This window comes from Suricata suricatta, chromosome 10 (genome assembly GCF_006229205.1).
Source record: "Suricata suricatta isolate VVHF042 chromosome 10, meerkat_22Aug2017_6uvM2_HiC, whole genome shotgun sequence".
Classification (NCBI taxonomy): domain Eukaryota; kingdom Metazoa; phylum Chordata; class Mammalia; order Carnivora; family Herpestidae; genus Suricata; species Suricata suricatta.
Genome location: NC_043709.1, coordinates 22,077,318 through 22,088,182, shown reverse-complemented (window position 1 = coordinate 22,088,182; position 10,865 = coordinate 22,077,318). Strand labels below are relative to the sequence as shown.

Genomic DNA, 10,865 nt, shown 5'->3' with positions numbered 1-10,865 from the left:
CCATCACCTGATGAGTGGATCAAGAACACACACACACAATGGAGTATTACACGGCAATGAAAAAGAATGAAATCTGGCCATTTGTAGGAAAGTGGATAGACCTCCAGGGTGTCATGCTAAGTGAAATAAGTCAGGCAGAGAAGGACAGATACCATATGTTTGCCCTCACAGGTCTAACAGGAGAACAGGAGAAACCTAATGGAGGACCAGGGGGAGGGGAAGAGGGAAAGAGAGTTGGGGAGAGAGAGGGACACAAAACCTGAGAAACTACTGAATACTGAAAACGAACTGAGGGTTGAAGGGGAAGGGGGAGGGGGGAAAAGAGGTGGTGGTGATGGAGGAGGGCACTTGTGGGGAAGAGCACTGGGTGTTGTATAGAAAGCAAGGTGACAATAAACTATTTTTAAAAAATAAAAAAGGAAAAAGAAATCATAAACAATGAGATCAACTAGAACACAAAAGAAAGTGCTTTGGGAGATAAGGAGGAGGTTCAGGTTTAGAAATTTAATTTTCAAATATAGCCTGAATAAAGCAGCCCTTATTTTTGCAAAGAACAAAAATTGCCTATCAAAAAGTGCATTCTAAAGCTCTTAGCCTTTTTAAGGAATTGTGACCTCAAACACAAATTGCTACAAACTTAAATCTTACTTGATACATGGACAAAGTCTGTTCCATGGAAATAAACATGTACTCTAAAAATATCATTTAGAGTTTGAAAATAGAAGTAAAGCTAATATCCAGCACTGAGAGAACTATGTCAAGTAGAAGAAACCTTTTAAAGATCAAAGACAATACATTAAAAAACAAAGGTTGGGATTCACTACTGTATTGTTTTTGATAGGTTTAGATACTTTGGGGCTATACCGTCCTCCTACCTTTCTTAAGCCCTAGGTGTCTGCAGCTTGCTCACAGGCCACAGGTAGCAATATTACCCATTACAGTAGCCCTAGATCTACGTCTACTTTCCCATATTCAAGAATTTGACAAACTCATTCCATAAGGCAATGTACGTAGAATCACTCTATACTTTAAAAATAAAATTAAACTTTGAAGGGGAATTTTTTTTTACCATAATAAAATATAGTGTAGAGCTTATATGCTTCTAGCACCAAAATCTATTCTATTTCTCTATTTTTGTTTATAATAAGTACTGGTGGTTTCTAAATCTCTTTGAAACTCGCTGGCACTCCCTACCATTACAGACACCTTTGGCAGTCCTTTGCTTTCCAGAGCTACACAAAGAATCTGTTCCCTCTTTACGTGGTGCTTGGCCCTGACTGACTAAGACCATGACCATCTCCACAGCTACAGAAGCAAACCATCTTTGATACACGTGCCTTTTTTTCTAAGTCAAAATTTCAAAATAGGTATCTTACTGCCTTGACTATTTATTGTCCCCAGAAAGATTGGTTACTCATTAAGCAAAAGATTGGTTTTTCTGTCTTCCTTGCTTTGTCAATATTTGTGTACAAGATGGTGCAGTCCTTTGTGCTTACATATATTCTGGATCAGCATCCAAAGACGGGAGCAGAGTAGACCATCCCTCTGTCACAACGGTACTCTGAATTTTTGATCCAGGTCCAACTGTCACAGAGGAAATGACCCCATGCCCTTCCTATCCTTAGCATTTGCACAAAAAAAAAGATGAAAATGAAGAATTAGAGTAGAACCGAATGACATTTAACATGATAATAATACCAGGACTTTCCAAAATGACCAACCGAAGCAAAATCTTTTTTTTTAATTCTTTTATGTATTTATGTAACAGCAGCAACTGGATGCTGTGACTCATCCCAGATCAAAGCAAACTAGTGAGGCACTGATAACAAAGCACGGTGTCTACAAGTTCAGGAATTCTATCCAAATGTAAATATGTAAGACTAGAGTTTTATGACAATGGTAAACATATAACTAGTAGTGTGGTTATTATTTACCATTTTCTTCAAAGATACAGTCTGAATGAAACTTTCACAGCCCAAGTATAAAATATGCACTAATTTAATTCAATTTGGCAAATAAATACTACCTGTTATTGTTTGCTATGCACTAAAGTAGCTTCTGATAATACAGATAAAATGAAATCCAGTCTCTGACCTCAAGGAACTCAAAATGTACTGGAGGAGACAATGTGAAAAGATAATTAAAGTTCATTGTAATAATATTTATGCAAGGTGTTACAATGCCATGTTCCTTTTGTTTTAATGTTTATTTTTGAGAGAGAGAGGGGGGGGGGGGGGGGAATGCCGAGGAGGGGCAGAGATTGAGGGAGACACAGAATCCAAAGCAGACTCCAGGCTCCAGGTTGTCAGTAGAGCTCAAACCCATGAACCGTGAGATCATGACCTGAGCTGAAGTCGGACGCTTAACCGACTGACCCACCCAGGTGTCCCACAATACTATGTGTTTCAAACTAGAGTATTATTATTCTGCAGGGGTACAAGAAATGATGCCAGAAAATACCCAGATTCATGGTGTAAATATGGTTCATTATCCCACAACATCAATTGTACTTGAAAACTTGGAGACTATTTGTTTTAAATATATTTTTAAGTTTATTTATCTTGAGAGAGAGAGAAAGCATGAGTGGGCAAGGGGCAGAGAGAGAGAGAGAGAGAGAGAGAGTCCCAAGCAGGCTCTACACTGTCAGTGCAGAGCCCAATGTGGGGCTTGAACCAACAATCTGAACTGTGAGATCATGACCTGAGCCAAAGTCAGTTGCCTAACTGACTGAGCCACCCAGGAACCGCAAAATTTAGGTACTATTTAGCTGGGAACAGATAAATATTATTTGTATAATTGAGTCCACAATGCAATATTCAAGTGGGGATAGCAGGCGGAGGATCCACCATCAATCACCTTGTCTTGCTATTGAAGCTTCATGGTAGACATTTGTGAAAAACAATGACAGGGACCCAAAGCCATTATTCTTTCCTCCCCCAGCTTCTCTTGTGTTAATTGATAACATAACTTTTTGTGCTTTTTTTAATCTTTGTGAAATTAATGAGTATAATACTATGTTGGCTTTTAATAATGTTACTCTCAACTGATTTTTTTTCTGAAATTCAATGTATCTTGAAAGAAAAAAATTCCTCTTGCAGTTCTACAGGAAAGTCCCCACAAGGATATTAAGAATACAGATGAGCATTCAAACCTTGTTGAAAATTGTACAGAAACTTCTTTGCAGAATTTAGTTTTTAATAGAGAAAAGAGTCTTCTCACTACAAGAGATATCTATTGTATTTAGAAGGATACGTATCTAATAAGCATCTTACCTACCAAGATAAAATGAATTTGGCTAGCACCTAAATGCATTTAGATAACTTCCCAGGCCACAGACAGGTAAAATATTATTTTTAATTTTTTTAATTTAAATTTTACATAGTTAATATACAGTGCAACATACATTTTGGAGAAGATACCAGTGATTTATCACTTACATACAACACCCAGTGGTCTTCTCAACAAGCACCTTTCTTAATACCCATCTCCCACCCACCTCCCTTCATCAGCCCTCAATTTGAGTAAAACATTATTTAAAAGGAAATGACTAACAGAGTTTTCTAGGAGAAGTCATACTTTTATCATACTTATAAATGTACCAAAATTACATACTAAACCACACTGAAGTTAAAAGAGTTTCTTCTGAAACAAAAAAAAACTTACTAAAAAATAAAACGAGATACTCTCTTTTTTGACCTGTTTCTCCTTGTACATAATCCCTTGTTGATCTCACAATAGTCTATATTTCCAAGTCCGAAAATAAGCCTATAGGCAGGTATTTATCAAATACTAATTGGGTACAGAGGCCAGTTCTCAGAACTGTGGGGAAATAAGGAAAGCAATATAAGACTTGGTCCCAGCCCTCTAAGAGGTTCAATTGGAAAAACAAAACCCACCCTCTACTTCTTATAGTCTCTAATGGCAAAATTATTTTTAAGTTCAACAGCAGATCAGGTCTTTGACTCTCGATGGAAAACAGGTTAATGGAGTTCCAGAGAACCAATCAAGACAAACCTAGTAAACCAACAACATTACAGCTGACATGATCTCAACCCTCAACTTCCTTCTGCACAAAGGAGTTTTAAGAGAAAAGATATAGCGTATAGTTTACAATTTATATTTTTATAAACTCGACATTATTTACTAAATTAGCCAGCAAGTTGTGCTAGGCATTGTCCTTCCTTTCTAGAAGGGAATTCTAGAAATACCTTAGGAAGTGAACAATCTAAAAACACGAGGAAAAAACATAAGCTGAAAATATAGGAGGCTCCTTAAAAATGAACCCAATAATCTTGAGTACCATTAAGGCAATGGTCAATTTTTTCCTATGGTATACACCAGTAACTACAAATTGGCCTTTTTTTACCACAGAAAAACACTGGCAGAAAACTCCCTAAATAATTTTCAATAGTTATTGATACATTAATGAGAAAAAAAGGTATTGTACAATGTATTTTAGCATATGCATGCTGTGTTGTTTGTTTTATATGGATGTGAGTGATGTAGGTTATAAGGTTGAACCAAGATATAACTGTGAGACAAGGCTAGATGAAGAAGCCTACAAAAAGAATGGAAATAAGAAATGAGCCATGATTTTAAGACCAGGTGTTTGTATTTGAGCTAGTATGTTCTTACAATGTAATACAGCATGAAAGATTCTTGTAGGAGGCAAGACATATTTGGAGGGTAATATAACCTCAAGCCAACAATAAACTGTGATATGGAAAATTTCCTTCCTTATCTATATTTTAGGTCATTTTTGTACAATGTGAGAATAAATTTAGTGGATTCTATTTAGGGGTACACTTACTAGTGGATCCACAAAACACAACTTGTTACAAAGGTAGAATAAACATCAAAAATCTACTGTACAAACTGTAAACTTTTGTTCAGAATTCACTAAAAGCATTCACCTCCCTATTACTTGGAATGCTTATAATAACAGTATCAACTGTCTAGATTTGATCTTTGACTTACCCTAGACTACTACTACTCTTGGAATTGTTATTTAACCTTATAGGGTTCTTTTTTGTGAAGATTAAATATGATGTGGTATATAATGTACTTAACATGCAGCAACTGCTCAATAAATGTTACAGAAAGAGACAGAGTGAGAGAGAGATAGGAGAGAATGGTTTCAGTCAAAGTTTTCTTTCAAAATAATGACATATTATATGGAATCACAAGGATGTTGCTATGTGTGTGAAGTCATAGCTTAAATTTAGAGATTTTAAGTTAAAACCTTAGAGGTGTTGGTTGATTTCATAACTATGCCCCAAAATCCTGTCGAGTAGAAATGCTGTCTGATTATCTTCTCTTTGTTCTTAAATTAGGCACCCTCATTCTATAGTAGTTGAAACTTACAATTTGAAATCAGCATCTTTCATTGCTCTGAGCATTTATTTTTCAAATCAAATTCACTTTTTGGTTAGGTAGGTTCTAGCAGTGATATTAGACAAAGTCTCAATGTATTAAAATTGTCAGGAATTAGTAATTCATGTATAATTTAGAGCAAAATAATCTAAATACTTTTGCTTCCAGTTATTACAGAATAACTATTACAGATTTGCTTCCTGCTAAAGATATTTCTAACACTGGACAAAATACATAAAGCAATTGTTTTAAGGCCATTTTTCTGACGTTTATTTATTTTTTTAGAGGACAGAGTGCCAGTGGGGAGGGGCAGAGAAAGGGAGACACAGAATCTGAAGCAGGCTCCAGGCTCTGAGCTGTCAGCACAGAGCCTAACGCAGGGCTCGAACTCACTGACCATGAGATCATGACCTGAGTTGAAGTTGGACACTTAAGCATCTGAGCCACCTAGGAGCCCCAACTGTTTTAAAACTTTGAACAGCAAACAGCACAGGGCTGTTTCCCTCGAGAGGAGGGAAACATACAAAGTGAGGGCAAATGGAGATTGTCAATTTAACTGAGCTAAGGAAGCAAGAGTGGAGTCCGGGTGGCTAACTGACTGACATCGGTAGGGGTAGGTAACAGAAAGAGGAATCCACCCAGAGGAAGGGAGGCTCACAGGGAAAGGATTTATTGTGGGCTCTTGGCCCAGAAATTATCTGCTCTCTGGGCATCCTTTTGCCCAATCCAGTTGACACATAAAATTAACCATCACAGGCCTTCCCTGTGACTCTTCTACTCAGAGATAAAGTTATTTTAGGTCAGAAAACCATGCAAGGACTACAGAGGTAAACAATTTAGAAGGTTCTTTTACTGGGGTACCTGGGTAGCTCTGTCAGTTAAGTTTCTGACTCTTGATTTCAGCTCAGGTCATGATCCCAGGATTGTGGGGTCTCTGAACTGAGTGTGGAGCCTGTTTAAGATTCTTTCTCTCTCCTTTTCTCTCTTTGTCTCTCATCTTCCCTCCCCCCCTCCACTGTGCTTTCTCTCTCTCTTTCACAAATAAAAGAAAGAAAACACTTTTACCAACATTTCACCTTATACATTCATCAATCTTGTAAAGTCCATTTTACAGATGAGGAAACTGAAGCTGACAGAGATTGGTAGGCCTTTCCACATGGTCATACGCAGAACTCCAGTCTCATGGTTCTGATTCAGTTCTCTCGTCATGCCCACATGGCGTGGGGGTAGGGAAGCAATGGGATTAGCAAGCCGAGCTGGTAGAAGGAGTCTTGGGCCGATCACAGAAACGCAGCCATGAGCAGTTACGAGGATGCCCTGTGTGAGCTGTGTCGGGGGACAGTAGCCCTGGTATTTCAGACATAGGACAAGAACCTGTATCTGGAACCATCGTGTCTCTTTTCTTTTAAAATTTATTTTAACTTTTCTACTCACTAACAACTTGGCTTTTATATGTGTTAATTTTTTAACTGGCATAAATTAGAGGAAAACCTTGCAATATTCTTTCTATTAAACTCTAGGATCATCCTAAAGCAGAGCAAGGTAGGCAAAACTTCATCATATCGGGCTGAGTTTTAAAAGATTTCAAGAGCATGTTCCCTGGGATTTGCTTGGCTACGCACTACCATGCTTCCCTAGTATGTTTATGTAATTATTATATGAATTATTGATTTCTCAGGATTCATATTCTCCACAATTTCTCACTGGTTAGTCCAGGGTTGATCTTACTGAAAGCTGAACAAAGAAGCACAAAAATGAATGCAGTTCTGCATTTCATTGTATCCACTGAGCCTTACATGGCACTTTGCTAACATTTGTGAGTGGCAATTCCTAAGTACCAGCACAAAGCTGGGAAGCTTCTGGCAATCTTAAGAAAGATTCTTAAGTTCAATAATAAAAGTTTATTGAAGGCAGCTCTGATTTCCTTGTCCTGCCCTTCTTTATGGGCTTGGTTGTTTTGCTAAATTAGGTTTGAGGTTCACTCGCTTTGTTATAGCACCACATTAATGAGGCCAAAATGTCAGGTTCCATCTCTGTGGTAACAAACTGCGCCCCTAACCTCCAGGAGTTTCCCTGGTAGATGAAAGCAAAGAGGATATTTCCGCAAAACTGGAAATAAAACATTAGGGCCTGAAAACTGAGATGGGCATCGCTCGCATTTATACAAAATAGAAAGTTGTTCCCCTCCGTTAAAAAAGAAAAACGCAAAGGAAATTATTAGTGTCATAGAAGAAATGAAGTTTCAAAAAAAACAAAAATTAGAAGGTCCAAAAATGATTAACAGAGAACCATACCCATAATTTAAAAGACGGAAATTTTCAGCCATTTGGCTTGAGATGCCCCAGTGATTACTCGGCATAAATGTGCTAAACAGTCCAGGTTGCACATCGAGTAATTAAAATCTGATTAATTCTTATCGGGTTAGCAAAGGGTGCTTCTTTTTACCCCCCAAACAAATTGGCAATGCACCTGAACATTAAATTTAATTTGTCATTTTGCACATTTCACTGGCTCCATTATAATATACTTAAAAGCACATTTGCCACTCTGTCCTTTCTGACATCAGTTCTTTCTACTCTATGTACATCAGGTAAATATTAAAATGTAGAGAGGACAAAATACTCTTAAAATTCTCTCATTTAAGAACCTCACAATGAACTAATTGTGATTCAAGATATCAACATTTCTTCTTGGCAGTCACTACCAGCACAAAATAATAAAATGTGAATGAACAAATTACTGTTTAAACAGCAGTACTTTTGATAATTAGCAGATATACTGAGGGATAAATATGGGGGGAATCTGAAAAGGGAAAAAGGGGATTTAAATTTAAATAGGATTTTTAATGTTTCCCCCATTGTGTAAAAGTCCATCTTTAATTCATATTACAGTGAGTAATTTGTAATGCTGTGTCAAAATAGATATGCAAAAAGGATATGCATTTGAATTTTAAATCTGATCCCTAAGTTTGAATTTAATATAGCACCCTAACTGTGTCCTGTATGTGGAAGAGGAATTTTGAATCTGTTTTGAATGTCACAAGGATCAGCAATCATGCATACTGTTATCATTGTTCATTATCTACCATGACTTGTGAAAGGAACATGAAATGGCATTAATCATTATTTTCTACTGCTAATAATATACTTCCAATGCAAACTGCAGCGTTTTCTAAATATCTGGCAAGAGAAACTTCTCCTTCATTGCACCTAAAAACTACCCCTTCTCCTTCATTCTTGATTTGCAGCTGGAGGCTCTGGTGACTGATGTTTATGATAAAATGAATCTTCCACAAAGGAAAGATTTAAACCTTCTGACATTAAAGAAAATTTGAACTTGATCCCAAGCCCAAATTGCTAGAATCATGAAATCACTGAAACTCAAGGGACCTCAGGAGTCATCTAATCCTCCCCTCATTTATCCGATAGGGCAATATGGGTCCATTTGGTAGCTTGACTTGTCCAAGGTCACCTGGCTCATTAAAGGCACATAGGGAAATAGGAGCCAGAGCTCCAGACTTCAGGCTAAGAGTTCTCCCCAATGAACAGAATAATGAAAATATATTCACAAAATGAACAGAATAATGTCCCCAATGAACAGAATAATGAAAATATATTCACAAAATGAACAGAATAATACCACCTCTAGAAGCCAAAGCTTTGGGATCAAACAGACATAGGTTTGAATCCTGATTCTGCCAATTATTGCTTTAATTTCTACATTAGAACAATGCATAAAGTCTGTAATGATATAGACTTTGTCACATCACTGTGAGGATTAAAATGATATAAAGCATGGGGCCCTGGATGGCTCAGTGAGTTCGGCTCAGGTCATGCTCTCACAGTTAGTGAGTTCGAGCCCTGCATCACTCTTCACTGACAGTGCGGAGCCTGCTTGGGATTCTCTCTCTCTCTCTCTCTCTCTCTCTCTCTCTCTCTCTCTCTCTCTCCCCTTCTCCTGCTCCCATGCACTTTCTCTGTCTCAAAATAAATAAAATATTTTTAAACTAAAATGATATAATGCACATAAAGTATATAGCCCCAGGCCTGGCAAAAAAAAAAGCGTAAATATTCAATAAATATTAACAATGGATATTATTATTAACTCATGTTGCCTAAACAAGAACTTTTTGTCCACATAAATAACTTAATGTCTCCCACTCTCCCTCCCCATGTATACATATACATGCTTACGTACCTGTGAAGCCTGACGGTGCAGTAGGACCTTGCCGACTTACCCCTTGAGCCCTGGTGATAACAAACATGACCCCACGTGAGACGCGACGAAAGCTGCCACAGCATGGGGACCAGTTCTCCTGCATTGGTGCCGCAGCTTATAAACCACAACGGAATGTGTCATCGTGTTTCAACATTAAACACCCCTGTGCCACAGGTAGAGGAGACACTCTTACATCCACTTAAAAGTGAAGCAAATGGAGGTTCAGAGAAGTAATAAGTGACTTGCCTAAGGTTATGCAGTTGGCTCAGGACCAGTGCACTGCCTCTGATATCTCACTCTGGATGCTTCATCAAAGGAAAATCAAGAGATTCAAAGAAGCCAACATCATTTAATGCAAGTCAAATCTTCACCAGTGTGTTTTGATCCCAGTAATCTGCCCACCCAAACTGCCAGCACAAACCTCTCCCCTTTAGCACAACTGGTGAATGAACAAACATGGTGATGGGATAAGACAAGAGAGCTGGTGGTCTTTACTGAGTCCAATGCTGTGTGTGTGCTTGTGTATGAGTGTGCACACATGTGTGAGTAGTCAAGGGGAAAGGAGAGGAGGTGGGGAGAGAGACAGATTGTCTAGAAAGGCTGATTGCTTAACTAGAAGACTTCAGTTTGTCAGTACCAAGACAAGAGTCCCAAGAAAGGCTAAGCAGCTATAGCCTAAAGAGCAGAACTAGAATAAGAAGGTCACTGTGGCAGTGGCCATCTAGAAGGAGCCTAAACCCTCATTAGAGATGCAGTTGAGTGTATCCACCAGAAACTTCCCTAGTGAGAACACGCTATGTGCTGAGGAAATTGACGACCTCTTGGGAGATGGGACTCAATGAGGATCTTTGCTCCAGGGTTGCTCTATTAACCTGGATTTTTGGGGTTTAAATAAGATGGTCATATAATATATCCTCTCAATCAGGATACTTCTGAGAGTGAAAGTGCACTATCCATAATTATGTTGAGATAATAAGTGTAAATTAGGGCAGAACCAAACAAATGACATATGCTCACCCTTGTTTTAGATGTTGAAAATTAAATCAGACTGGCTTGATCAAAAGGGCATTTATTGGTGCCAATGTTTGAAAAATCTAGTGGTAAGTCTGGCTTCAAGAATGCCAGGACCGCATAATTTCTTCAGGTTTCAGCCTTTCTTTCCATCTCCTATCTCACGGTGGCCCTTAGCACCTGCAGCCTTACTTTGTACATTCTAGCAACATCCTCTTTTCCTTCCCAACACTCTACCAAAGTCCCAGGACAGGGTGTTATGG

General features: G+C 38.2%; 1 protein-coding gene across 1 annotated transcript in view; it reads right to left on the bottom strand.

Moving 5' to 3' along the window:
- Positions 1–10,865, bottom strand: part of LOC115305095 — a 126,618-nt gene that overhangs the window by 37,928 nt on the left and 77,825 nt on the right. The gene's annotated exons all lie outside the window — the stretch shown is intronic.